The 24,385-nt window shown below is 37.9% G+C and overlaps 1 protein-coding gene across 1 annotated transcript in view; it reads left to right on the top strand.

Moving 5' to 3' along the window:
* Positions 1 to 24,385, top strand: part of LOC122808285 (melatonin receptor type 1C-like) — a 184,296-nt gene that overhangs the window by 96,484 nt on the left and 63,427 nt on the right. The window lies entirely within an intron of this gene.

The raw sequence follows: 24,385 nt of genomic DNA, 5'->3' as shown, positions 1-24,385 counted from the left end.
TACTGAACCTGAGCTGGCTAGTTCTGATCATCTTTGTGTTAATTTGGGAAGTTAATAAGTTCATAGTTAAGGACATATTTGTTGATAGTGCTCCCAAGTATAAATTTTATCAGGCTGACTATAATGTCATATCCAGGTAGTTAACTTAATAGGTTAGGAAAATAGGTGAGTATCAAGTCTTTGAGATACATTTTAATGGGGGATATAGTCCCTGACAAATAATTTTGTTCCTCAAAGAAGAGGAGCAGAAAAACTTAGGTGGACAAAAGCATTGCAGACCTTTAGGTTGGAAAGGTTTAATAGTAGAAAGAGAAAAACATTGGAGGCTGCTTAGGAGTTTATCTAGCACATCCAATTGGAAAAAGTACAGGACCTTTTGCATGTACTATCATAGGAATGCTAGGAAGAAATATGACTTAATGTGGCTTCTCACACTGTAGGCAACACTAGGATTTTATTTAAACAGCTAAAGAGCTATAGAAAACCTCAAGATATTAATGATGGTTGGCATTTTGATTTCTATCCCTAAATTATTAGCATAGATATTTGTTGAAAAATGTTCACTCCTGTCAAAGAGTATCATTTTGAATCATGAGGATTTTTAAGAGTCTCTAGATCTTGCTCTGTTATCTCAGTAAATGAGGTAGAAAAAGCATTGAAAATTAATAAGCCTACCTTTTCACCTGGTCACGATAACCTAAATGGTCTTTTTTATCTACAGTAGTATTTATAAATCATTGGTACCTTATATTTGGTGATTATTGCAGTGGAATCTGCAATCTGATCATGTTCTTCAAATATGGAAAAAAGGTATTGTTGTTCTTTACATAAAGGAGGAAATAATCGTTTTATTGATAATTTCTGCCTTGTGTTCCTGACTTCTATTACTGGTAAATGTTATGAGCGAGTTCTTTTAAAATTACTTGCTCAGGGTATTCATCCTGATCTGTGTATTTTTTAGCATGGTTCAGAAGAGGTAAATCTTGTATGTCTAATGTAATTATATTTACCAGAACATATGGAAGGCTGTGGATGCTGCTCTACTGGTGGATGTATTGTAGTTGGGTCTTTTTAAAGTTTTTATTCTGTTCCTCAAAGTGAGATTATCAAGATCATGTGTGATATTAAGATAAACCACAGTTTTGTAAGGTAGATAACTAACTGGTTAATTTCTAGAATTCTAAAGTGGGAATTGCTTTCTCAGAGGAGTCAGTAATCACAAATGGAATCCCTCAAAGGTCCATTTTCGAGCCCATTTTGTTTAATTTATTTATGATAGTTTTTTTTTAACAGATGACAGGGTTCAGATTAACAAGTTTGACTATGACTCCAAAATGTATCAATTGTGAATTCAGAAAATGGTTAAGCTAGAATTCAGGGGTTGATAGATAAATTATTTTTGTGATCCAAGAATAAATCAATGGAATCTAATATCAAACTAATGCATTACATTTTGGAACTAATAACTGATTTTTTTTCCATATGCTATGGACAATGATATATTAACTGATGATATTAAGATGAGGGACTTGAGAGAATTTTTGCAAACAGAGACTTATGAGACTAACCTAAAATGGTTATTAAAAGTGTTTCTCTGTAATAAGAAACATTTTAAGGAGTATCTGCAGTAGGGATGAAATAGTTTTACTTCTACTGTTTATGGCTGCCATTATACCTGATATTGAATATTGTGCTTTGGCTTGTGTATATAATCTTGGCCAAACACAAAGATTAGAAAACATTTACTAGACAGATACGCAGAGTCAAACATTTATGATATTCAGATAGGTTGATGGAGTTATCATTATATTCAGTTAATTACAAATTACAGCAGGGTGGTCTTAATTTATAAATTGTTGGCAAAGAAATTTGCAACCACTTCTGGTACTGAGCCTAGATATAATCTTGCAGGGACTAGAAATTTTGTCTTGTCTGTTGGCTTCCAAAATTATAGGACCATATTAAGAAGCAAGTTTTTTCAGGGAAGACCAAGTACTTCTTGAAATCATCCTCCTTAAGACTTAAAATAGTAGATAACCAAAGAATATTAAAGAAAGATTTGGATGAATATTTTAGTAGCAGGTTGTTTATGTTTCTAATTACTGTTAATAAACTCATTTATGGTATTTCACAGGACTCTCTGATTTGAGATATCCATACAATGAATACTGAACATATACCCCAATAATTTTTAAAGTTGTATGTGCTACTCTAGATGGTTTCCCACATTTGTCAGTGTTTTGTAGATTTGTGTTACAGCCCCAGTTGACTTGTTTTGTCCTTTGGTGGTTATTTATCCTTTTAGGCATTTTGCTATACTGTGTAACATTTGGTAGATAGTTCCACCCACAATTCTGATTGCTTATTTGTTGAGATATATAAATATTGCATATTTTCATCATTTTTATATTATCATGTCATCTGTCTCACAGTCCAAAACACAGCGTATTGTGAAAAAAGAAGAGCCCACCACAGAAGAAGTAAGAATAGCACTAAGGCAAATGAAGTCAGGGAAAGGAGCAGGCTCATATGTGGTCACAGCAGATATGATAAAGATGTTGTGTGAGATAGGGGAGAAATGGCTCATGAGGTTACTCATAGCAGTATGGAGTGAAAGGCATATCCCAGATGAATGCTGAATAAGCATACTAGTGCTGATGTTCAAGACAAAGGGGACATTCACAACTGTTGGCAGTACAGAGGTATCAAACTCCTATCACATTGCATGAAAGCTCTGGAGATGGTGATTGATAAATGAATATGCAAAGTAATAAAAAGTACAGTGGGAGATATGCAGTTCAGATAAAGATTGGGATGCAGCACAACTGAGTCGATGTTTGCAGTGAGACAGATTTATTTATTTAACATTTGTTTGTCGGGATAGTCCAGCTGAGAACAATAAAATATTCAGTGGAGGCCCAGGGAGAAACATTTCAGATACATGTCTTTGTAATGTGGGAGGAAAGCCATGTGAATGCAGGGAGGACGTGCAGACTTTGCACAGAAGGTACCCCAAGCAAGAATCGAACTGGAGAACGGTGATGATGTCTAACAGTAATATATAGCTACTGTCTGACTGTGCAACTCACGTTTTTAAAGTTGCATTTCTAAGAGGTGACATCCTATGATCATACTGGAAGCTGAAAGAGTTATGATATCAGATTTGCATATGTAATGCTAACAGATTAACACCTGTGTGGTGTGGTGTGTCAGATCTCTAGCAGCGTACACCCATTCTTTCATTCCAGAGAATTTTTTTTTATCAGATTAAAAAGCATGAGATAGACAAATGTAAATATTTTGTGAACAATAAAAGCTATTAAAATATGCAAATATATTATAATGCAGACAAATGAAGAATTATATTTTTCTGCTGAACTTTCACAAATTGTCATATCTTTGAAACTGTACAACGTAAGTACATATTGTTCAACTGCTTTTATGAAGCAGACATAAGCTTTCACATGACAGCAAGAAATTCCTTTCTGAATATGTTTATTGAACTATTTACAGAAATGAGAAAATGTATGCTAAATTGTGTAATTAACAAAATAAGTAATTCTGAATCTTTCCCAAGATGTGCAGCTTGCAGTGAAAATGGCAAAGGGAGTTTTCTTCAACATCTAAGCTTTCACCTAATGCCATGCCATAGTTATTAAGTCACTTGATTACTGGAGTATTATGCTGGAAATTATGCTTATTTTCAGAATTCATATTAGACAACTAGCAATATCTCCAGTATAGTGTAATAGAGATGGACATTGACAATGAACTTTCTTGTCTCCTACCATGGCGTTTCACACCATATGTGTCTATAGAATGTAGGTCTCTCAGGTAGGAAAATATTAACATAAATAGTGTGAATAATAAGTGGAAAATGGTAATTGACTTTAATACTGCAGACCATCCCAGATAAACAATCTTAGTGGCATTATATTACTAACTTTGTTCCCTTTCTAGTGATGGCTATTACTAGCTGATAATTCACTTAGTTAAAGAATAAATTTGACTTAGTTAAAGAAGCCAGATCCAAAAAAAAAGACCTGAATGCCATAAGAAGCTATGGGCACTGACTGGAAGTATACAAAACAGTGCTATATGCTTCAATGAGCTAACTAGCAATCCATATTTTTTTGCTGGGTGTATCTATTTTCAAGAGCATTTGTCTAGATTTTCTATGTTGGCAGGTAGAGAGCTACAGTGCACATCCACTAAGTTCTACGGCAGGAGTGAGGCCATTAGCCTCATGAAATCGGCATTTGTGATTTTTTTTTTAATAACAAATCTCAAAATACACATGAATGTTATTCTAATGTTGAAATGTGATTTGTAATATTATCAAGGCTGTGTATATGATGCTTTGCAAACATGGTCTTACCTATATACATGAAACAAAAAGGCAATTTCCTGTCAGACTTAAAGAACACTGCAGATGTATCAGTAAAAAAAAAAAACACTTTTCTTTTGGTAGAACATTTTGTCTTTTGTTATAATTTGAGAGTGGAACAGGATATGATGTCAAGAGTAGACACAGTGCACCCAAAAGGGTTATGTAATAAAATTCTTGAACGACTGTGATTGCATAATGAGACTGTGTGCAAATGTTTGCACCAGTTAATATATTTTGTTAGTACTGTTCATATCTTGGTTTTATGCATTTAGATATACATTTTATTCTTACTTTTGTTGAATAGGTAGGTACACAGGTCAAAAGATTATTTTCTGGCATAACCCAAGTCCAGCAGGCAAAGAAAAAAAAAAAAATATATATATATATATATATATATATATATATATATATATATATATATATATATATATATATGTGTGTGTGTATATGGATTCCTATTACAAGAACAAAAGTTCACTACTTCGAACTTGTAATAGGAAGCCTCACTTCTGCGAAAGTTCACTTTAACAAAAGTGAAATTTTATGTAAGTGCACTTCACAAAAAACACCGCAGCACAGTGGAGGACATAAAAAACAAGCTATGTCATCCACTATGGTGTGATAGTCATGGACCTTAGGGTTAGGGCATGGGTTAGGGTCAGGGGATAGTTAGTAAAGCTATCCCCTTACCCTAACCCATGCCCTAACCCTAAGGTTCATGACCATCGCACCATAGTGGAGGACATTGCTATGTCCTTCACTGCGCTGCAGTCATCACGGACCTTAGGGTTAGGGCACGGGTCATGGTAAGAGGATAGCCATCATAGCCCTATGGGCTATCCACTTACTATGACCCATGCCCTAACCCTAAGGTCTGTGAGCACTGCATGGAAGTTCAGTTCAACACCCATTCGTTGTACCGAACTTCGTGTAAGTGCACTTTTGATTAAGTGCACTTTTGCTGCAGTGAGCATTCCATGCACTATTTCGAATTAGTGAAAATTCAGTCTAGTGTGGAACCCATATATATAGGCCACTTACTTTCCTTCCTGATGACTGCTTTATATCATGTAGTCTGACTAACTATGGGTCAGTGCACTCCTGCATCAGGATCTAGAAGAATGTGACTAAAAACCATGACCCATTTAGCAGTTGTTTTTAAATCTGTTATGTACAAAAGTATGTGCTACGTATGAAGAAGAAGAGGAAAAAAAAAGAAGATGTTGATGAAGGTACATATCAGATATACATTCAGCAGTCATGATCCAAATTGTTGTCTGCATATTTGATCTGGCAAAAATTTTACACTGGATGCCGTTCCTGATATAACCATCCCCATTTATCCAGGCTTGGGACTGGCATGAAGAAATACACTGGCTTGTGCATCCCCCATGATGATTGCAAATGACATTGTGTTTGTAGTGAGAGTAGGGAACAGGTTGATGAGACCCTGGAGAGGTGGTGATATGCTCTAGAGAGGAGATGAATGAAGATCAGCAGGACTATGACACATTTGTGTGTGAATGAGAGGATGAATATAGCAATGGTGAGAATGCAAGGAGTAGAGTTGGCGAAGGTGGATGAGTTTAAATACCTGGGATCAACAGTTCAGAGTAATGGTGAATGTGGAAGAGAGGTGAAGAAGTGAGTGTAGGCAGGGTGGAATGGGTGGAGAAGAGTGTCAGGAGTGATTTGTGACAGATGTGTACAAGTAAGAGTGAAAGGGAAGGTCTGCAAGATGGTATTGAGACCAGCTATGTTATATGGGTTGTTGATGGTGGCAATGCTGAAAAGACAGGAGTCAGAGCTGGAGGTAGCAGAGTAAAATATGTTAAGATTTGCACTGGGTGTGATGAGGATGGACAGGATTAGAAATGAGAATATTAGAGGGTTGTCTCAGCTTGGATGATTTTGAGACAAAGCCAGAGAGGAGAGATTGCATTGGTTTGGACATGTGCTAAGGATGGATGCTGGGTATATTGGGAGAAGGATGCTAATGATGGAGCTGCCAGCTAAGAGGAAAAGAGGGAGGCCTAACACAAGGTTTATGGTTGTGGTGAGAGAGGACATGCAGGTGGTCGATATGACAGAGCAATATGCACAGGACAGGAAGAAATGAAAACAGATGATCCACTGTGGTGATCTCTAATGGGAGCAGCTGAAAGAAAAAGAAGAAGCCTATCATGATCTAGGCCAAATCTATTAGTTGAAGGCCTGTCTTATTAACCCATAGACAGGAGGACAGCACTGCATGCTGCCAGTAACTTGTACTGAAGTCTGGTATGGAGAAATATGAAATGATTTTATGTGTGGGCTGCAAAGAGTATGTGTTGAAACATCAAACTGCACAAGCATTGAAACATAATGCTGGTATAGCAAAAACATACTACAAGGGGAAAAAATGGTTCAAAACTACTATTGTTCATAAAATAAAAACAAGTTCCCTGCGATTCATTAACAGTCGTGTAGGTACGCACTATGCCTACATGATGTAACTGTGTGAGTGCACTGAGCAGCAGTGTTAATGGAATATGCATGCTGCTCATCCCACCTACATATTTGCATGTACCTCTTCATTCCTGTCAATGTTCTTCACTGTCATGGAAAGGTGCTTGCAAGTGCAAGCACACAATGTAAACAAAATGGCTCACATACAGATAATGCCCGGATATGAACACAAGCTGTATTCCAGGCATATTAAGGGAAACAAGACAGAATGGGGGGAGTGAAATGGGGAAAATGGTACACAACACTGTGTTAGAGTGAATAAGTAATGTTGAAGAATGGAAATGTTTAAAGTGTACTCATATCCCACATTCAGTTGTGAAAAATGTGTATAAGAAGCATGTCTGGCGTAAATCCTGCAATACTGATGTAATCATATTTAATGTCAATGACAATCCTGCAGTTTCCTACATAAATAAAAATGGACATGCTAATAAAGGATGTGATACGGACATAAAGCTGCAGTGTAACAAAGAGGAGTGAAATGTGATATACATGTTAATTAAGTACTGGAGCTAGCTAGGTCAGCAGATACTTTAACAGATGAATAGGAAGAATGCAGTTAGTGCATATAAGATGTATATACAGGGAATTTATGTATGCAAGCTGACAGCATTGCTGTATTATCCATCTCACCATGTCAACACAAGAATAAAAGGACCTTATACCTGTAATGTTAGGTAAATTAGAAATGGACATGTTTTTGCAAAGAAATTACAGTGTCACCAGTAGGAAAGGTGTTCATCACCTACAAGCATGTAATAGACAAGCAAGTGCTGTACAGTTATGTAAATGCTAACCGCTAATCTAATAACAAACAGCATACATAGTGACAAATGACAAGACAGAACGGATGACAAGTCAGGAGTCCAGTTTTGCAATTGCTGATTTGCAAAACATGTCTGACATAGTAATACTGGGCATTTTCATGTGGAATTACAGGTAACAGTAACATAACTGCAATTTAACAGCAGCAACACAGAAAAGTGTTGTAACAGAATACCAATTACATTTTCCAATGGTCTTGCCATGCCATATTAAGAAATGTTTATAGAACCATTAATCTACCATTAAGCTGTGTTGTGTAGTGTGATGAAAAGAACTGCAGGTTAAGATATGTTCAGAAGAAGACATGCAACACAGAGCATAATTATCATGTGAATAAGTAAATTATAGGAGCAATGAATGACAAAAGAAATATTTGCATCATGTTATTTTTGAACACATGCTAAAACAGATATCAGACAGATACGTAACAGTCATGTTGCCATAGATATACACATATCGGTCATGAAAGAAAGAACACTATTGAAGGGCATACAGCACTTTCATACCATTTAAGGTGTATTGGTGACCTATCTGGAAAAAAAATGCCTGAAATGGTGGCACTTTGAGTGTATGTAAGCCACTGTTGCCTGACACATTTGTCTGACAGAGATACAGATGTAAATAGATTCAAATTCCTACCTGTTATACCAGACTCTCCCCAGACCCCTGTACTGATAGCATGTGCCACATCAGATAGCAGTGGAGGATGTCAGAAATAACTTAATTGAATATATGTGTCAAACCAGGAGGTATGGATATTATATGAACACTCGGATTTATTCAGAATGTTGGAAAGGAACTACACAACACTTAGCATTACAAAATACAACTGCTTCTTTGACAAGGAAACTGTTTCCATCATGTAGGACACACATTGTCCCAGAACTGAACTCCAGTCTATCTGCATAGGCATGCTGTAAAAGCCTGTACTCAATAAATATGCCACAGCATGACATGCTCCAAATATACATTTCACTGCATTGCAATCACAACCTGTGATGATATATCATTGCCCAACATAAAAAATGGATATGAATAACTGGATCCCTGTCAGAAGATAGAGTTTTTAGAAACTCGAAATTCATATGGTCAGGACCATATGATTTTCTTAAAACCTGAAAGTTCTGAATGGAGATTGCATACAGTGCAGAATGGAAAATTTACCCTTTTCCTCACTGTAGTGAAATCTTGTAGTTGGTATATTTAATTTGCAGGGGGTGTGGAAGAGATAGCCACCTTTTAAAAACATAAAACAGTTAAATTTTTGTGTGTGTGTGTTTTTTTTTTTTTTGGATGTTTGAGTTTTTAGAAATTTGATCATATGGTCCTGATCATACGAATTTCGAGTTTTTGAAAACTCAATCATCTGGGGATCCAAATAATTAGATACAATGGTGTTAATATAATGTGAATACATTCATATAATGTTGACCCTTTCAGGAATTGAACAGCAAGTGATGTGATTTTGCTGACTAATGTCATCTGGATGAACCACAAGCAGTGGACATCTTACAACTAGTATGATAATCCACCAATGCTATTATATCAGCTATATGTGTGGTAAACAATCTTTGAGATAAAAGGAATGGTGGTGGACTCTCACACTGTAAATGGAAACATTGTAACTGTGGTGCATGTCATTCAAGCATTACAGTGTAAGGCACAACAATGCTAGCAGGCATTGAATGTGGATGTGGAGCACATGAGCATTTGACAGCAGATAATACATGGTAGTTTGCAGGATTAATTCACAATTATAGAAATGTCAGTGCAATTGTGAGTTATGCGGTCATATGAAGGCATTATATCATGTTATTTCTGCAAGGAATATATGTGCCTGTAATTGCTGTAGAATGTCATCAACAGGCAGCATGTTGTCTCATTCCCTCATGCCAGAGGATTGCACTTGTTACATATGTTATGCAAGGAACATGAAATCAAATGTCATCATTACTCTGAATGAAAACATTGCTACATGAAAATGTGTCCTAGTTGTTAGTAAAAGGGATCAAAATTTAACTGTGTACAAGGCAAATATGCCTGACAACAGTATTAGTGACATGTACAGTCACAATAACAGTAACACAACAAAGTTTGAGCAGGAATGGATGGATTTTAAACAACTAGACAAGATCACAAGCTAAACATCATTGCCTGAATTCCAAACTCCACACAACCGTGTTAAGTACAACTGGGACAGTGCACAGTTAAATGGATGACATCCTCACTGTTTATTAGCAGAATGTTTATGCTAGAAAAGTGTTTGAAGCACACAATAACACTGTACAGCTACACATCATATATATCTTTGCAGAATAGTATAGTCAGTATGAGGATGAAGGACACGCTCACAGATGGACTCAAACATCTCACATATGCAGTGACACAATGTACAAAGCACACTATCAAACTCATGCAATGCAAGAAAATTCATACTCCAGATGTGACATACTACAGATATGTTAGCAGTATGTACTCATTGTGTGGCCAAAAAGTTATTTTCCCTGGTGATGCTTAAGATTTGCTAGTGTCAAAGTGCCACTGTAATTCAGTCTCATAATTAGAAGGATACATAAAAGTGGTTGTGCAATGACCAATGAATGATGACAGCAATAACTGTCACACTATTGCAGTAGTGATGGAATCGAGCCATCTAAACCATACAGCACATTATCAGCAGTCAGCACCATGGCAGAATGATGACTACAACTGAGACATACAGCATCCATGAAGGGATGGCATCAGTAGTTTATTGCCAGTGAGATATATCTGGTAACATTATTTTTACAGCCGTTTAGGGGTTGCAAAAGTTCCACTACAAATCTGTGTAAAACAATCATGACTCCACTGGCAGTCATGCTTGTAGAAGTTAAATGCTGCTGTATTCAAGCATCCTACCTACATATTTACACATTCAAGAGGATAGTGTATGACATGCAAGCACCATAAGAGAAGTCTGACATTTAAATAGCTTCAGTTCACTTGCAAAACTATGACTTCGTCAGTGTGTTGGTCCAGGATTTAGGCATACAATATAATGCTGTGTGTGTGTGTGCTTATTGATGCCATGCAAAACACCTGACATTTGAAAAATGAAAACATTCTCTCTCCACCCCACTCAAATGTTTGAACCACTTTCCCTATAAAAATATTGAATGGATATTTTTCAACCCATGACACTATTACTTGAAGCATTAATCTACAAATTTGTGGACATAGTATTGAGTAATAAAGCAATATTTTCTTTAGATAATGCATAGAAAACTGTAGTCATTACAGTGCAAACAGTATGCATATATACACCTTTGAGATGCAAAGATGTTGTGGTTGTGAGATATGGGCTTAGGGAATGGTGCAGTCATCCATCATTTCTATAATTTATTCAGGGTAGAGTTTGACTGAGCACATGTTCACCTGACTGCAAACACTCATACACCCACACACACAAACACACACACACACACACACACACACACACACACACACACACACACACACACACACACCTTCCATGTTGTGCATTGAGCCTCCTACTTATTTAGTTACAGAGTAATGCACTAGTCTCAAGCACCACAGGAGAGGTCTGATGCTTAAGGGGAAAGAGTGCATTTTAGTCAGGATGACCTCATCATTGTGCTTCATACAGGCTGTTTTTGTAAAAATCAATATAAGGGAGCAGTGTACACCTTTAAATGTGTTAGCTTCAGGGGAAATGGAGACAGCAACAAGCATAACACAGGCACACATACAAAGTCTTCCATGGTGAGTATCTAACCTCCTGCCTGTCTAGTTACACAATCTAGGGAGCAATGTACTAGTCACAAGCACCACTGGAGAAGTCTGATTCTTAAGGGGAGAGATTGCACCTTTGTCAGGGTGACCTAATTGGTGTGTGTCATACAGGTTGTTTCTGCAAAAACTGTGATAATGAAGCTGTGAGAACAGTTAAATGCATTATTCTTAGGAGAAGTAGATACAGCACCAAGTGCTGTACACATCTCTCGCTCACTCTCTTACACACACACACACACACACACACACACACACACACACACGCACACACACACACACACACACACAGTCTTCCATGTCGGGCATCAGACCCTCCTACTGATCTAGTTTAAACAATCTTAGGACAACTGTACTATTCACAAGCACCACAGAAGAAGACGGACAATACCACTGTGAAATTAGACATTGGAATATTTGTAAAAATAAATGTTTGGAAGAGATGATGCCATGCATCACATGTAGTACAACAAATGCATATGTGTATACAGGAGAATGCAACATCACTATGACTGTCACATATAAAGAAACATTTTCATAATGAAATGTAAATTCTTCCTTATTGTACATTGTGTTACTGTGAGGGACATTAACATACTCCACATAATGTGATGACATACACTGACTGTTTCACACCAGTGGATGTTTAATCAAACATTGCTTTGACTTCCTGTTGGGGTGATTGCATACTTGAATTGTTTCATATTTACACTATGTGCATTGGCAAGACAAACATGCAAGTTGAACACAGGACCGGGCACTGCAGAATAACACTGATGGAGTCTGTGAGAATAGTTTAACCAAGCTGGTTACATATTGCAAGTGTAAACACTGCATAGCAGACATATATGTTAAACAAATGAATTAAGTGTGACAACAGCATTCTAAAATCAGGATCACCTGTTGAAACAGTGATACAGGCATACAACAGAAAACTACAATTGTCCTGGTCCCCTTCAATAAACACATCACACCAAATGACATTTGATGACCTTTATTAAATTTCCATAACATAGCTTTGTTCACCAGTTCATTATTTACATAATATAATTGATTCTAAACACAGCATAACATCCTTGTAAAGTTAATCATGCCAGCGTACCTACTCACCCTGCGCCGGTAAGCAGCATCCATAACTCTGCTCGCTTACTTTACTTATGAAGCACCATCCTTGCAATGTTAATCAGGGCAGCGTACTTACTCACCCTGCCCAACAAGCAGGGTCCTTACCTCTGCTCACTTACTTTACTTATGAAGCAGCATCCCATCTCACTTTGGACACCATTCCTTTAATTACCTTCCAACAAATAAGCAGCATCCTTACATCAGCTTGCTTATCTATTCAGCAAACTTCCTCCAACTACTCATTTTCTTTCCCCAGATCCTTGAAATGAACATCCAGACATGAGAGAGGGAACAGAAGAAGGCAAGCCTAGCCCTCTTCTCCGCCAACCAGCCTGACCAGGCTGTTTCCCCTACCTTCTACTCAAATTGTTCAACCCACTACTTCCCATAAAGGGAAGGGTCAAGCCAAACATCATTTGGTGTACACATCATCTGTAAAGCACCTTAGAATCCCGTCACAAACCCACCTTGCCATACCATCAGTGAAACACACCCTAATGAAACTAAATAAAGTAGGATTACCGTGACCCCACTGTACCACCAGAACAGCCACACCAAGAGAATACATACCCTTTTAGCCCGCTTCCTTCAAAGCTGAAATCATGGCTCAATCTGAATGGATTTACAACCTATAACCATAACCACAGACTATAACCCCCTGAACTCAAATCACCACCCAGTCAATGATGAGTGTCAAAACTGGTATCAAGTTTCACAACCTGTCAACTGTAGCCTATAACCTTAGCCCACCAACTACCCAGTTCTGGCTGTGCAACAGCTCAATTCTTCTTCTTCTTCTTTCGGCTTTTCCCAGTTAGGGGTCACCACAGCAGATCACCTGTCCGCTCATGATTGACAGTGGAGTTTTACAGTGTCGAGTTGCCAGCCCAGCGCCCAACCTTCCACAGAAGATACACACATGCACTCACACCTAGGGCCAATTTAGAGTGTCCAATCCACCTACAGCATGTCTTTAGGATGTGGAAGGAAACCGGAGCATCTGGAGTAAACCCGAGCACCTGGAGGAAACCCACGCGACCACAGGGAGAACATGCAGACTCCGCAGAGAAGGCACCCCAGCCGAGGATCGAACCAGAGAACCTCTTGCAGTGAGGTGGCAATGCTAACTGCTGCACCACCCTTGCTGCCCTGTGCAACAACTCAATTACCGTAGGTAAATTCTAACTCCAAAACTTTAATGTCCTAACCTTAGATGACAGAAAACCAGCACCCCTTGACCCATTTCCTGAAAACTTGCCTATGCTCAGCAATAAAGTACACTATGTGCCCAGCCATAAACACCCTCAATTCACTCATTATCAAACCATGCTTAACCCCAGTTTGTCCCTATCCTTTCTCCTAGATAGCTCACTTTCCTTATGTTACCTATACCACTAGTAGGTAATTAAGATCTGTCCTACCACTACCTTATCCTGCAAACAAACTTCCTTTAAACCTTCTAACTCCCCTGTAACAACGCACCCAGTTTATAAAACTACCCCAACACAACCGCCTACCTACCATGCTTCTTAAAGCCCTATCTACAAAATTCACCCAAACCCAGAGTGAAATGATCCTTGTGCTATTCTGTAAAACCTTAACCTGGTATGTAACAACACTACCTATTCAAAGGACAAATTTGTCACCCCAAAGATACCACCAATTAGGAACACACTCCTTGTTTTCTTATAGACTGTCCATATTGTTATGCCATATTCAGTGACGTCATTGTTTTGATTTCCTAGACAAATCTTTATACAACCTATAGTGCTATAACTATCACCTTATAAAGTTGATAGCTTAACCTATTTTGCATTATCATGCACTGTCTGAAGTATATAAATTCTGAAGCTCTAGTATCTGTCAGTACTTTTAAATTGCAGCCTGCACAGATTGAAAACAATTACCTAGAAAGCCACAGGTTTATAAAATGTCCAAAATTTCCAGTCATAATCCTAACCTGATGCAAAATCTCTGCAATTAATAGGTATTTGGAGCAGCAGCCCAAACCAATGACATCTACATACACTACTTCCTAACAAAATGCATGTTAACCATTTCTGGCACTGTTTAGAAATAAACAAAACAAAACCTACTTACCAACCCGGGCTGCTCCCTTAAATCCTCAGTGTAAGGAAACCTCCACCTCATTCCACCTGTCAACAGCCAGAAATCCAAACCTGACACATCTGACAGTTTTTTTTTAAACCTTTGGGTTTCCCAATACCCTGAAAGGAATGGACCCCTGAAGCAAGTCAAGTATGCTTAAAGTTCATGAATTAGTATTGTGCAATCTTCGATGTTTGCTCAGCACAGCACCGCCCCATCCACAGTGATGACTCCTCCAAGTCATTTGGAGTTACATGTGCTGATAGCATATCTAAATAAACCCATTGCTCCTACCATAACAGAACTGTCTTGATACCTGACTTCTACATTGCCCTCATTTATGCCTGCCCATACCCAACACGAGCATTCCTGCACAATCAACAGCTGACACTTAATGGCTGTCAGTTATTAGCCTTGCCAACTTGTTGCAAGCCCGTGAAACCACTCACAGGTCCGCTGAGTAGTTACCTCACCTGCCTGACTAATGGGTCAAAAAGCATGGTGGCAGCCACAGTGAATAAACACTTTTTTTTTTTTTATCAGCTAAATTGCTGCCAATGAGGAAAGCAGCACATCATACTACCCCCCAATTCCTGACCCTGTTATGTGCATGTATGGCCCATGGCCATTCCTCTCTACCTGCGAACCCACCTGGAGAAAGGATAGAAAGTGTATTGAATAACAGGTTTTGCAATAGTCTGAATTTAATTAAGACTCACCAACCACTCGAGCCACAACCACACATGTGCAAGCAAGGGATCCTGGAGAGCTGTCAGCCTACAAAATGGTTCTGCACCTTCCTACCATAATACCGGAGTGCAGAACAGTGACTTAGACTGAGGAGGAGGGAGGGGGATCCGCGCCATTACCAACCACCACAACCACAGTGATAGACTGCTCCTGTCTCAACATTCTCAGATTCACCTCATGAAAAGCGATCCCCTTTCAGCCACAGACCAAACAAAACTTCCTGAAGCAACAGAGATCCCCTTCAGCTGCCCACGAACAGCCTGACACAGCCACCAATAACCCCCAAACCAACTACCTTTAAGCTACTACCTTTAATAAAGCCTTCACCTCAGAGATGTAAGGCACAGGGTTTGCTTCTGACCCTGGGACACCAGCCAAGCTCAAAATTTCCTTTCAGGGCAGTTATTCTAGTATGCAACCATGAATCATGACGGAATAACGAAGCATCCTACAAAAACATTCACAACTACTTATCATCAGGGCATCATGGGAGATTCAATGATTTCCCCCAACAAAACAGTGGTTCCTCAGCTAACTGGCACTCAAATCCATAACGAGACATGGGCCTGTAATAAAGCAGTCAAGCCAGTTGTAAAGGCCTTGATTCCCTGTGCATCGCTGAAGCTGTACAGCTATCACTCACTGGCCGGAAAGCCCGTGAACAAGCATCAATGGTAACAGCCATCACTCACTGGCTTATCAAAAAAAAAAAAAACCTGCTAACTCCAACAAAGCTGCACAGCTCTACCTAGCGATAACTCTCTACCAGAAAACCAACAAAGCAAACAGTACCCCATCCCAAAGCCTGACCCTTCAAATCAAGCAGGACCACATCCTAAAGCCAGACCCTTCAAATCAAACTGGACCATGTTCCCAAGCCTAACCCTTCAAATCCACCCACAGCATTTAATACATTATTATTATTATTTTTTTTTTTTTTTTTTTTTTCTTACTCACCTCCTCATGATCACCCTTACAACCCAAGACCTACTCAACACCAAAGTACCCCCTGATCATCAAGGACATAAACCTGCAATTAGCAAGTTCATGCCAAAATGTGATTGCTTACCCAGCTACACTGGACAAAACCTTTTAAGCCCCCCATCCTTATCTCATTTCCTCCCAACCATCTCTGCCTCCACTTAACACTTTCACCTCCCCAACACACTTAACTCCCTTTAGTATCATCCTAGCCCCCCCCCCCCCCCCCATGAAGATGTTCTGGGAACAGCTTGGTTTGTTGCCAAACTTCATTTCTTTAATTTTTTTTTTTTTTGTACTCTGTGAGTGCAGGGCTGCTGAGCTGATTTGTGCTGCTGATGGTAAAGCGTTAGCACATGCATAATCATATCTTGAAGGATTGAACTTAAAATAGTAATTAGCAGTACTCTATGTTGCTCTGAGCTGACATTCATGCAAAGATCTATGCAATACAGGCTTCACTATAGGTAGCAGGCACATTAATGTAGCAGTCAGATAATGATATGTTAAACATTTAGCCACATTAGTCAGACACAGCATCATGATTTTTATTTCCTCCATATGTATTAAACATTTGATTTATACCTGAATATTACCTTAGCACAACACATAGAAAGACATAATTATGATAGCTATTTGACAGTGCATTTCTAACAAATGCGATTGTATACTTTTATCACCCTATTGAACATTGCAATCCATATATCCAACTCATTTTGTTCAAAATTGCATTAAACGTAATAAACACAGCTTAGTACAGTGCTGTGAAGTTTGATAAAATATTGTGGATGAAGGCAATCAAACCCCAAAACATTGCCATAAGTTGTGTACTTTCAGTTAAGCCTTAGCTGCATTTGTTGCCCAGAGCCAGACATTGTACAAATGAAGAGTTGGAAGATTAATGATCCAGAAAGAAGATAGGCTGACAGGGTGAAATGGAGGCAGGGACAAAGTAGATCATGACAGTTGAAGGATAATGGTGGCTCACAGCAATATGTATCTGACAGGTATACATAACTTAGTGTACCAACACCACTAAGTGACAATGGCTGGATTAGAACCCTTGAAAATATTCAAAAATATTTCAACACAAGTAGGCATTAGCTCATCAAATCACAAAAGAATTGTTGCTTCACAGTGACAACTTAATGCATCCAAAGGATTGAATCGGGAGGGATAGAGACAGATGCAGAGAGGAACAGCAACAATTATGTGACATATAGGAACATCTGTATGGTGTTTTAGTCTTTCTCATTAAATCAATATTAATCTGTCATGGTCTGTACAATAAACCAATTGCTAAATGTACAAAAAAGGGGTAGGCAAAAACAATAAACATGAATACTTAACTAGGTTAAGGTTGGCTTAGTAAGCCTATCTGTGGGGCGGCATTGTTTTGAAAATGATGCCTTGATGCACTATTTGAATGTTATGTTAAATAAATGTGTACAGGCATTTGCAATTAAATAGGTGATAGGAATATGAAGTCATGAAGTAATAAATCGACATATGACTGTTATTAAACCCATGACAATATGCAAAAATATAAGGCTACAAACAGGGTAATTATGTCAACACATGAAATAGGAATTCCTACTTTAATACAGTAATACATCCACCAGCTTAAAAACTATTAAAGTAACTGTTCCACGGTGCAACCTTTAGCCTGCCTTTTCTCTGTACTCCCATTGCACAGCAGATTTAAGCACAGTTGTGTGACAGTAATCGGACAGCTGCAGATTAAATTGAAATCTTCAGCTTTTTCAATAAGAAGTTGAACAGCATACACTGTCACTCAGCACTGCTGTGCTCTGCCAAACTCCATGCAAATGCTGAGGACATAAAGTGAAGGCTTTTCCATTGGCCATTTTTGGCCATGTGTGTTGTGTGTGAATCTATCTTTTGACCAGATTAAACATGTGAAAAAGGGGTAGATAGAACAATGGTGAAAATAGCTTTGGAAAGCAGATGGCAGGACATAAGTGGATATGGCAGTGGTAAACATGGGTATATCAAGCAGAGGGTAGGATGGAGGGAAGGAATACAGGAATTTGCAGGAGGGTCATGGAAGAACACCACATCTTAGCAATGTAAATGTACAATTGCATACATAATTACATGACTTTTCAGAGTCACCACCCTAGTGACGGGTGACAACAACAGAATAATGTTTCATGCCAATTAGACTGAATCAACTTTGTCAAGGTGACACATAGGTCAAGTAGAGAGCTACATATGCTGCATTTTTTTTTTTTTTTTTTTTTTTTTTTTTTTAGGGGTGAGAGAGGAATGTTTGTAAAGGTGCTTAAGAATGATAGGAATGAGAGTATCAGGTAGGTAGGTAGGGTAGGTTAGGAAGCATCCGTAAACTTGCAGGTCATACAAGACACACAGGGATGGTGGTGAAGACAAAAGGTTATGGAACACCATGATTGGCCAGGGGTAGGGGACAATGGAAGTGTACCCATATCCAGCTTGAGAACAGAGAAAATCTAGTTCTCACCCTCAGAATTGTCATGACTGTCTCCTGCAGCAACTACCTGGGTCAATGTCGGACATGGCATCATCTTTGCAATTTGACAGAAGATCTTTTCAACCCTGATGATATGTGCACCAAAGCCCTTCTCCATTATATCCTCCACCAACCCTGACAGCTCCTGCCGGGTGACAAAATCAGCACCACCACTACTACTGCACCTGGAGGCTCCCACTGCACCAGCAACTGGGGCACAGCTACCAGTTAAAATTGGAGCAGATAGGGCAGGAGTTGTGAAGTGAAGACAACACTGAAAAGTTATGACCTAAAAGAGCTGGGTGCCTGTGCTGCCATCTATGGATGTATGACAGGCTGAGCTGCAGTGGTAAGTGTACCCCTTTGTGCCTTTGATCATTAATTTTCAGCAGCGAGTTATGCAAACAGCAGATAGTTAATAAATGATAATCCTACACACAAAAAATAGAAATGGTGTGGGGAGACAAAAAAGAGATAATTAGTATGTAGCATATCACAATGCTGCATATTTTAAATATATTTGGTTTGGCAACACATAAAGAATTATGATAATTTGCTATTGTACATCTTTGCAACATCCACATATGATGGAAAGGTAGTTATGTGTCATTAAATAAACAAATATCACTTCTCTGATGTAAGAAACTGCAGCCTTTATTTGCCAGTAATGGACTAGAATTTTGCACTCTATATTAATAATTACAATTACTATAATGTTATTCTTGCTGACTGCTGCTAATATCTTATAAATACTTATCCATTAAAAAAATAATTGCTGCTTCTGGGTACCAAATGAACACACACAGCAAAGCTAATGTTCGAACCGCCTAATCCAAGCAGCAAGAGTCATTGGGGAAGGCATCCAGCTTGAGATAAAAGATAAGGTATGTCTGCTCGAGATGATAGTGCTTGATGGAACGAAAATATCATTATGGCTTGATTTTTTTACATGAATCATACTTAACCCATGTCTCTCTGTTACACCTTGCACAACATAATTTGACATCTGTCAGGTGCATTTACTGAAGTAACTACTCTCCCTGTTACTTGGATACTGTGCAATGGTGCTAGGCATGCTTGCACTACCTAAGGAAGCCTAAACTAAATGTTTTCACTTTTTTCCTTCAGAAGTGATTTATGCTTGTACACTGCCAATTGGAGGCAATTGTATCATAAATTAAAAAAAATTGAAAAGTAAATAATGTGAATAACTGCAGAGTTCTCTAAACAGTATCTGAGCTAATGCATCATGTACCTTATTTCTCGTGATTCACTTCACATATAACTTGTACCACAGAATTTTCACAGCTCTCCAATGCATTTACTGCAGCAACTACTCTCCATTTTGTTGTGTGCTGCCAAATAGACAGCAGATGGAAAAGGCATTTGAAGAGGAATATATGATAGATAAAATAAAGTTAATTAAATGCAATATATGGGTGTATGTAGCAATGATCACTGCAAGAAATAAATTCAAGAGAATTTTTTTTCTTTTCACATCTCCTTGCAACATCAGACATGTACTTTGTGGAATGCATTATCAGACTTGCAGTTAATAACAAATAGTGAGAAAGTGAACAGACTAATGACTGCATGCTGTTATCAATACATCACAACAGTTGTTTGTTAAACAACAACACAAAGTTATCATAAAATGTGATTAAATGTGTAGTCAGACAAGCCCCTGTAGAAGTATCATGTAAGTGGAATTGAACCATTTAGCAGATATCCTTTATCTGTAAGCTCACTGCAGTTATACCTTGTGCCACTGTGAAAGTTACTGGTCTGGTGTATTTTCTTCCCTGAGTACTATCCAGAGTATTGACAGCCATGCAATGTCCCTGGGCTGGTTAGTATTACCTATAGCAGTCTAAATTAAATTTTTCACTTTCTTCCTTAAATTGTGAAAGTGACTTTCATGCTGCCAAGTGCAAGCAAATATGGAAGGCAATATTTTGCTGAAGCATTCAAACAAGATTTGGGAAATAACTTGAAGACACATGAAACAAATCACAATGTATATGTAACAATGAACATAGCTAGTAATGAATTACAGTGATACATTAAGCTGTCTCATATTTCCTTGCCACATTAGTACTATCATGTATGTCGCACAATATCAGGACTTTAGCTAATGCCATGGTAATGGTGAAGGGCACAGAGATCAGCAGAACTACTGTTGTTCACACAGCACATACATCACATGTTTAAATCATTTTGATATGACTTATCTGTCAATTTTTGTCAATACTGATCTTGCTAGAGTTTCCTACATCAACACATTCGTACAAAAAATAAGTGTCAAGAATTATTGTGAACTATCACAGTCAAATGATCTGGGAATGATCCCTGCATCCTCTGTACTGTTTCTCAAGGCTGTATACCCCCACACATTATGCCATAGAGATAGGAGTGGAACAGCTTTAATTTATTCAATGCCAGTCTTCATTGTGCTTTTGATGGCAGTCCAAATAAAATCTGTTAGTTCTCACCTTGGGCAGTGAAATTCAGTTTAATGTTACTGAACACTACCAGCCAATGGTGTGCAATACCAAATGGCATGCCATGATACAAGAAAAAAAAAGAAAAATATTGTAGATCAAATTAGATCAAATACTTTGCATATACATGTTTAATAAAATTTGTTGTTTTGCAACAGGGTCATGCATAGCTTGCTGAATAGCTCCGCCATGTTGGATTGGTTAATTAGGAAGTACTTCATCTCTTTAAGCTTTCTTTAACATATTCTGTGATTCCCCTTTGTTTGGTTTATCTACACATCATGTAGAGCTGTTTAATAAATACCAGATAGTTTGGTATTGTGTTGGCGGCTAGGAGTGACGCAAACATGATCGCCACACTTTGTGCAGCTGATTATGAATCTGTCTCATTGTTCCCTTTTACGATCAGTCAAGCAGTACCCTATGACTAACTTCATGACCACTTTGTCTGAATAGTGGTAGTGTTATGAAAAAGAATTTCCTAATGTAAGGTGCACCATTCGGATAGGGGCATGGGCATGGTTAGTCTTAGAACACATTACTAAAGACAGGCAGGTGGGAATCGCAATGCATTGTATAATGAAGTATGCATTGCAGACAATGCCGATCTGAGATATGTCTCCAAACAATTTATCTGGTCACATCTTATGCTTTTGACTTCATCTGCCAGTAAGACTTTGGCAAAGATAAACAATTAATGGCACTAAATTTGACAAGACAGCTCCATACATAAAACATTGGGTATAGTAATAACAGTGTTAGCCATGGTATTGTATAAAGACGCAGCGCAGGCAAATATTTTATTTTCTGTATATCCATGACTTATTTCTGCTTACATATATATATATATATATATATATATATATATATATATATATATATATAGATATATAGATATAGATATATATATAGATATAGATATATATATATTGCTTTTAAGTAACTGCTTTAATCCCGAATCTGAGGAGAATCTTGTTTTCTAGTTGCATCCTTGCTAGTCAATTTTAAGACCCCCCCCCCTCAAATTGGTGATGTTAGTGGCACTGTCAGGATCTGTGAGAGTCAGGGAGCCATGATTGCTGCACAAGAAAGGAGGACTGCTTGAACTGTCACCTTCAAGTGTTGGTGTGTAATGGGTCACTGTGCTGGCAGCTGTACACCCATACATGGCATAGTCAAACTGACTTGCTCACTTGAAGAAAGAACATCCCTGTAATTCCATCTACAACAGGGATTCCACCACAGACAGGGTACCTTCATTCATGCAGCCTTTCTCATATACTAAAGAAAAGTGATGAGGCTGAGTGCAATAATTCCTCTCTTTGTCCACGCCTGCACTAACAGGTACTGGAGCTTCTAATCAAGATTACAGCCTCATGTTATAGGCTATCAGTCTGCAGATTAGTACAAATCTAGCTAATAACTAGAGATCAGAATCGTACACTGTATTTTACATATTTGAGGTAAAGATGTTAACTATCATTCCAACCCCACCTCCCCTTGTCTTAGGACTTTATCTCTCAATGGAAATGATGCCATCTAGGTACTTGTAGTTAATTGGTGCAGCACTTAGCTTTATTGCCTAACAGTGCTTGTTTCTCAAGTTTGCCGCATGACTATAATACCTTCTGTAAAGACACTGGGTGCACTTTCTGGGAATGCATGCTTTTTAACTGTGTATCATATGTTTTCTCTTGTAGCCAACAAAACATTCAGAAGGTGAATTGGTGATTCTCCATACTACAGGTATGCAATTGTTCTGTATGTGAATAAGTGTGTCTGTATGTGCATCCTACAGCAATCCAGCTCTCTGTTCAAAAATGGTTTCTGTCTTTTTTATTCTCAGTGTCAGGACAGAATCTGTTTCTCCAAATGAAGTCAGGAAAAAAAGCATAGAATGAGTAAATGAAAACAACTTAATCAAGTTTATATTCATAAGTGGGCTTTTAAAAACTGCACTTCCTTAGTGGAGGTGCTCTGTTTGATACAGCTTGTTCATGAATATCAATTTTTAATTAGTGCTAATTATTAGGTTTGCGATATAGCCTGAGAGTTTCAAAAGTCTTGGTAAAAAAAGATTCCATAACTTATATCGTATCCTCAAAATGCAACTGAAATTCAAGAAAAACGTATTTTAAATTATCTGTAAATGTTTTCCACTGCATAGTTAATTTACTCACTACACATTTTTCTGTTCATCTGGGACTCTGAAACTGTATATTTCAAAACTGACTGCAGCTCTCTCTGGGATTCATGGTTGACTATTTAAGAAGTGCAAAGAGCAGAATATAGCTTAAAGACAGTGTATTCTCGAGTAGTAGCTACAAACTACTGGCAAATTGCATTTAAAAGAATGATGGATGGATTTTAAGTGAAACCTTGCTAGATGATTATTTCAATCCCATTTTCAAACTAGCATACAATATTGTTTATGAAATTATAAGAAATCTACATCACTGGGTTTAATTTATACACAAGGGTGGAAGAACTGTAATGAGAGCTTGTGTAGGAGTCACAAATGCATTTTTCTTATCATGGTAATAAAACTATTTTTATGACATCAGCTGCCATGATAAGCAAATGGAATTTATGAATGAGCAAATACTATCTCTTCCTATTTTGTTATCCTACAAAAACAGAAATATTAAAATTTTAATGACTGAAAACAAGTGCAACAGTTTTCTAAGTTCAGTCTGTACGTCTTTATTATCTAATTCTCATTCAAACCACAAGTCATTTTAATGAGATAAGTAGTGCTTTAAATTATATTCATGGGGCAAATCCATTTTTGTTGTTTGATATACTGATTCAATAAGTTCATCTATTATAAGTATCTCATTCTTGAAAAAAATAAGCTATTGTCATTTATTTCCCAGCTAATATTTTAATTTAAAA

Source organism: Protopterus annectens, chromosome 8.part0, assembly GCF_019279795.1.
Source record: "Protopterus annectens isolate FY-2018-M chromosome 8.part0, PAN1.0, whole genome shotgun sequence".
Lineage (NCBI taxonomy): Eukaryota > Metazoa > Chordata > Ceratodontiformes > Protopteridae > Protopterus > Protopterus annectens.
Note: the sequence above shows the minus strand (reverse complement) of the source record. Positions and strands in the feature narration are given on the sequence as shown.